Source organism: Ammospiza nelsoni, chromosome 3 (assembly GCF_027579445.1).
Source record: "Ammospiza nelsoni isolate bAmmNel1 chromosome 3, bAmmNel1.pri, whole genome shotgun sequence".
NCBI classification, from domain to species: Eukaryota; Metazoa; Chordata; class Aves; order Passeriformes; family Passerellidae; genus Ammospiza; species Ammospiza nelsoni.
In genome coordinates, this window is record NC_080635.1 from 12,147,234 (window position 1) to 12,153,476 (window position 6,243).

Genomic DNA, 6,243 nt, shown 5'->3' on the forward strand with positions numbered 1-6,243 from the left:
CCTTGAGAACAAGTGTGTGGCCAGAGATATGTTGACAAAGTATGCAATAAATGTTGCTGCTTATCTGGAGAGTTCCATTTATGCAGTGCAGCCCCCACAGTCAGGTCACTGTGACCTACAGATGAGAGACTCTGCAGAGAAAACCCTCCTGGAGAGTTAACAAAGCACAGAGAGGTGTGCTTGAAACCTCGTCAGCAAATAACACAGGAGGACTGACCTGTCTTTGTTTTAACAAATCTCTTGTATTAACTCATATTTCTTAGGAAATAAGATATTAACCATTGACAGAACTCAGACAGGCATGGTTTTTTCTCTTTAATTCATATGAACAGCTCCTCTTATGTGATGCATTCTAATCATTCTAATTTTTTCTCCTCATTTTTAGAGCCAGGGTTTGTAATTCTCTTTTGTTTAGTATTTTGCTCAAACAAATAAGAGTATGACTGCGTGTGCACATATGCTCATGTGAGTAGGAGAGACAGACCAAAGGTAATGAGGAAACTGAATCAAAGCCTAGCTCTGATTCACAGGGAAAAACTGATAATTTGTCTATTATGGGTAGAATTGACATTCATTGTGGCAATTCATGGCATTTTAGTCTTCACCAAGCCCCCAAAAAGGCTGAGTTAAAGAGTTATTATTCTGTTTGCCCTTACAGTGCCATCACCAGAGTGACAAAAAAGAGACTGTACTGGCAGTGAGAACACAAAAAGCAACTTCTTAATATGTTTGATAGAAATATCATCCCTTCAGGCATGTACCTTGTGGACAACCCAAACCTGACCTCCCCAATAAACATTCATCAGGTGTTGTGGTGGGAAATGAGAAATGGGGCCACTTCAGCTTGGCAGACTAAAAGCAGCATCACAGAAATTGCCACCATGGGTAAAGGTAATAGGAGCATCAGGAGCACCTGGTCAAAAGTGCCAATAAAAACAAAATCCTGACTTGGTAGAGAAAATGAACCATGATCCATTTTCTTTACAGCTTTGCTCTGGGGGTTACACAGATATGCCAAGCAGAGTTTGCTCATTAGAAGGCAGGTCTGTGTTTGAGCTTGTTAAGAATTCAAGATGAGATTTGCATCCCATTTAGCAAGTCTTCAAATCATTTGACCACATTTCTTTCCTGTAGATTCCCTCCTAATCATTCCACTGAGGACACAGCAGATAATCTTACATTTAATTTATGCAGCCTTGTTGTTAAGAGGAGTTAATAATGCGAAATGATTTATCCTCAAGGAATAATTTAACCATCCCTCCCCTCCCTGAATGAAAGAACAGAAAAGAAAGGTAGGTCTGGTTCAAATGGTCAAGCAAGCACACACAAACCTCCTCACAGATTTGCATCTTTAATATGGGCATAAGCAATCTCCCATGGTGTATGCAAGTGGGAATTGCACATACACACTCTTCTTCCCTGAGAGCTTTTGTCTGAGTACTTGGCTACAAGCACATATTTGAAAGTCTGGGCATTGTTGCTTTAAAATATTCAAGAACGGGAGTAGGATTTTATAGCTGTCATCTGGATAATTAAACTCTTCATTAACAGTTGTTCACAAACCAGTAGGTGACCTTTAATTAGGGATAAAAGTACTCAGGAATGGATTTCAAACATTAAGAAACTGCAGAGGAGCCCTTTTCTCTCCACTTCTCCAAGTCCATTGAAAATCTTTTGTAAAGCATTGGTTTTCCAAGAGAAATTATGCTGGGTGAGGCAAAAATATGTTTCCAGGCCCAACTCATCAGATATATGCTTTGTTTAAACTTGCTGTAACTAAAATATTGTATTTTCTGTTTTCTGCCTCACGCAGAGTTTGCCATGTGTCACCTGGGTCTTTGTTACCCCAGCCTGAACGCCTGCACCAAGTCATATCTCCACCAAAAAAAGAACAGGAAAAATCAACAAGTTCACAATGAGAGCAGTGCACAGATGGGAACGTGCTGTATTTGTGAGTGGGTGGAAGATTGCCGGGCAGAATTGAGCTATATGGACATTTCTGTTGAGTCATTTGAATATCCAGTGCTAAAATTCTGCTATAAAGGGGCAGTTTAGCTGAAGAATAGTTCCCAGGAAGAGAGCAACAGAAATTTGCATGGAAAAATTCCTATGGAGAGATAAAATTTAAAGGTAAAGTTCAAGTCAGTGGGGTTTAAAAGCAAAATATTGATATGAGAGAGTATGTGCTGTCTCTGGAAAAAGAGATAGCAGCTCCTTTAGGAGCCATCCAGGCACCACACTGCACCAGTCACCTTTGCACTGCAATTCTGGGTATTTATTGTGAGCTACAAATGTCTGATTAGCTTTAAATGCTCACATTTTGTTCTTTTCTTGGCTGTGCTGTGTGGACAGGCACGTAGCCCTTGGACATCTAGACTTCATTGCCTCAGCCTTACCCCATTCCACAATGATGGTTTGTGCCATCTGTGCTTGGAAGTGCTCTGCTTTTACCTGCAGTCATGTGAGGAACAGAATCCACATCCCTTAGAAACACTTCTTCAGAAATCAGCGGCTGGAAGACCAGAACTCTGCTCGTAGCTCTCTGTTCTGGGTGCACAAATCATCTTATGCTGCCCTGCAGCTTCTCTGCCTCTCCTTTTTTGTTATTTGAGTGACTGTTATGAGGATAACTGGCCCTTTGCCAAGCTTGAGACATTCTGCTTTGAAGTTGTCATTGTTTGAGCGGGACAATTTCCAAAAATCAGGGTGATATGAACAGATCCCTCTCTCTGACTCTACAAATTCTCTGGACTTTACTGGAGGGGTGACCCTAATTTTTACATAGATTATTCACAATTTTCCTCTCCCACATTGCCAGCTGCATTTTTGTCTTGTCTAACAGATGTCATGGTGGCATGGGGCAACCCTAAGTGCCCTGGGGAGACTGCAGAAGGATGGGGGAGGAAACATAGTCTGGATAAAGTGGGGACATCAAAAGCTGGAAAAGCACACCCAAATTAGAGCAGTTTTTAAATGACCCCCAAATGCTCCAAGAACTACCAAAACCCACATCAAAGAAAAGCCCAAAGCCATTCTATTTTTTCCTTCCTGCCACCAAGGCCTGCAGTCAGAGAGGATTCCCTGATACAAGGGGTCTCTGAGTATAACCATAGGATCTGGCTGTCAGGAGGCTGTGCCAAATACCAAATTTAGCAATGACACCAGAAACAGTGATTTTGCTCAGTGCTGTACCTGTCCCAAAAGACTCTTTCTCTACAGAGTTAATAGCCTGGACTGGGCAAAAAATTGCATTGAACTAGGCTTTTTTCTGAGGTGGCATATCCATGGTACTGTTTTCAACCACATCAATCTAACCAAGGTTTGAGGTTTTTTTTTTCCCAGCAACTTCTCCTGCTACCCAACATTAACTTTCTTTTGGAATGCTTGTTCTTCCTTCCTTCCTTCCTGGAATCCTTTCTTTCTTCCTTGCTTCTTAAACCACTGCTGCCCACAACCACCACCTTTAGTACCAGTTTTCCTTCCTTCTGTGGATGGCGGCATCTTTTCATGTGATTACACTGGAGTGCACCAAAACACCCATTAGTCCCTGAAAAAGCCTTCAAGGTGTCAGTACTCTATTCTCTTCCAGCAAGGTGGAGTTTTTTTCTTCATGGGAACACTGAGGATATTTTTTTCCACACACCTAATACCATCATAACTAGCACTCAGCTTCAGTGTCTGTCCTACAGCACACCATTATGCAGACATGAGGTTGGTGGTGGTTTTGGTCTCAGTTTCACCATCCTTTCTGCACTTGTGTAAACCAGACAAGTGTCATCATTCTCAGATCCTCACTAGAGACCTCCCAGTTTGACTGTTCAAGCTGCAGGTACTAGTCCTGTTTTGATGCTCACCAGAAGAGACCTGCCTTCATCCCTGAGTAGGGTGAGCTGTGAAGTCACAAGAAGCTGAGGAGGAAATTGGTGACCTGTGCTCAGAACAGCCTCACCCTTGCTCAAACACCTCGAAGGACCCTTGAAGGGCAGCCAAATCTCACATGTAAACATATGTAATTACAATTTTGTCTCTCCCCTTGTTGCTGTAGTTAAACCTCCATGTATCACACAGCAGCACCAGTGCTGTGTCCCAGAACTCACAGTGCTGAGCTGCAGTGTGTAAAGCACAGTGGGACCTCCCCTGTAAAACATGCACGCATGCATTTGTCACCAGGAGTCAATAAAGGTCTCTAAGAGTTAACTAGTTAGGCAATCAGACAATTAATTATGCAACTAATTAGGTCTGACCTAATTTCTGGAAAATAACCATCCAGGAATCCTTTGGTTCGCTTCCTCTCTCAGAATAATTCATCAGCAAATACATTTCCTTTCTGTGAAGAGTCCCCCTGTGAGTTGCAGCCCAAGTGGCTTCTAGTTCCTTCTTTCATAATTAAAGACCCTTTGTCACTTTGTTCAAAAGGTGAGAAGCACCACCAGGGCTGTGCCTGGCTCCCCTTGCCAAGCAGGCACAGATGGCAGCGCCCGAGGCTGTGAGCGAGGAGCTGAGGCTGTTTGCATAATGCAATCTCCACACTTCCCTCAGCTCTGCAAAGCTCCAGTTAACACTTGCATGTAGACAAGGTAGGCAGAGAGCTCCAGAGGGACCTCACTTGTCCAGGATTCATGGACATTCACGGGGAGAACTCTGAACTTTGAAGGCTGGGGTTTTGAGCATCCCTTTGGTCTCGGGAAACTGTTTGAGGGAAGGGTTTTTCATGGGACAAGATGATGATCTGCCCTATTTTAATTAATACTTGCTGACACAAAGGCCGGTCTCCAGCAGTGCCCTTCTTATCCTCGTGGTCTTCTTCCCCTCCCAAAAGACCAAAAGAATGAAAAGGTTTTTGAAAGGTAAGCCTGGAGAAGCACTCACTGCTGCTAGGGTGAGGAGCACTGCAAATAAGGGAGGGAGGGAAAAGGAGGGAAAAGGAGGGAAAAGGAGGGAGGGAAAAGGAGGGAGGGAGGGAGGGAGGGAGGGAGGGAGGGAGGGAGGGAGGGAGGGAGGGAGGAAGGAAGGAAGGAAGGAAGGAAGGAAGGAAGGAAGGAAGGAAGGAAGGAAGGAAGGAAGGAAGGAAGGAAGGAAGGAAGGAAGGAAGGAAGGAAGGAAGGAAGGAAGGAAGGAAGGAAGGAAGGAAGGAAGGAAGGAAGGAAGGAAGGAAGGAAGGAAGGAAGGAAGGAAGGAAGGAAGGAAGGAAGGAAGGAAGGAAGGAAGGAAGGAAGGAAGGAAGGAAGGAAGGAAGGAAGGAAGGAAGGAAGGAAGGAAGGAAGGAAGGAAGGAAGGAAGGAAGGAAGGAAGGAAGGAAGGAAGGAAGGAAGGAAGGAAGGAAGGAAGGAAGGAAGGAAGGAAGGAAGGAAGGAAGGAAGGTGTACTTAACAGGAGCTTTTGCCATATTTCAGAATTAGAATTATTTTCTTAAGGCTGTAACCAGAAACCAGGTGGTATTGAAGGAAAATCTTGCACGTCCTGTGTTTTTCAGTGAGCAAAGAGAACATGGCTGTCTGAGGAGAGAGTCTTAGTGAGGCTTTCAAAGGTTTTATACTTCTTTTTAATGTTGGCAAACTCTGAGGGAAAAGTGCTGGGGAAGGAGGGAAGAGGATGACAAGGAGAACGAAATTTCTCTTACTTAAAATACACCTATAAAAATAATTCTTTCAAGGGGAGTGAAAAGATTTGCACTGAGGTGGCTCATAAAAAAAAAAAAGCAATGTTTAATTTTTTAAGCTGGGCCTCCTAGAGCAAACAATGCTCTGCACAGAGACCAATATCCATCCCTGCTCAGAGAACCAGCACAAGGACTATTTCCACAAAAAATGACCTTTTAAAGTGGGGCTGACATGATGTGTAAGTTTTGTGCTGGCCCTCTGCACTGCAGCAAATTGCATGTTGAGGAGGGAAGGCTTGTCTTTCATGTCTTTCGCCCATGACAAATGTCCCTTTGCTGCCCCGTCACCCCCAGCCCCTCTCAACACACATTTGTTTATGTGCACCTCGGGCTCCAGGGCTCTGCATCACACAATAGCACCAGAGCTATTTAAAACACACTCTTTTAAAGCGAAATGCATGGTAAAATCCTTCCCCAAAAGACAGGTGACTCCTGCCTATTGCCTGGGATCAGGGCAGCCTTTTTTGAGCTGAAAATCACAGAAAGGTGGCAGAGAGGCTACAGGAGCGCCTGAGTTCCTATCTGTTCAAGCTGTATGAATAAAAAAAAATTAAAAAAAAAAAACAGAGGGAAGAAAGCAAAGG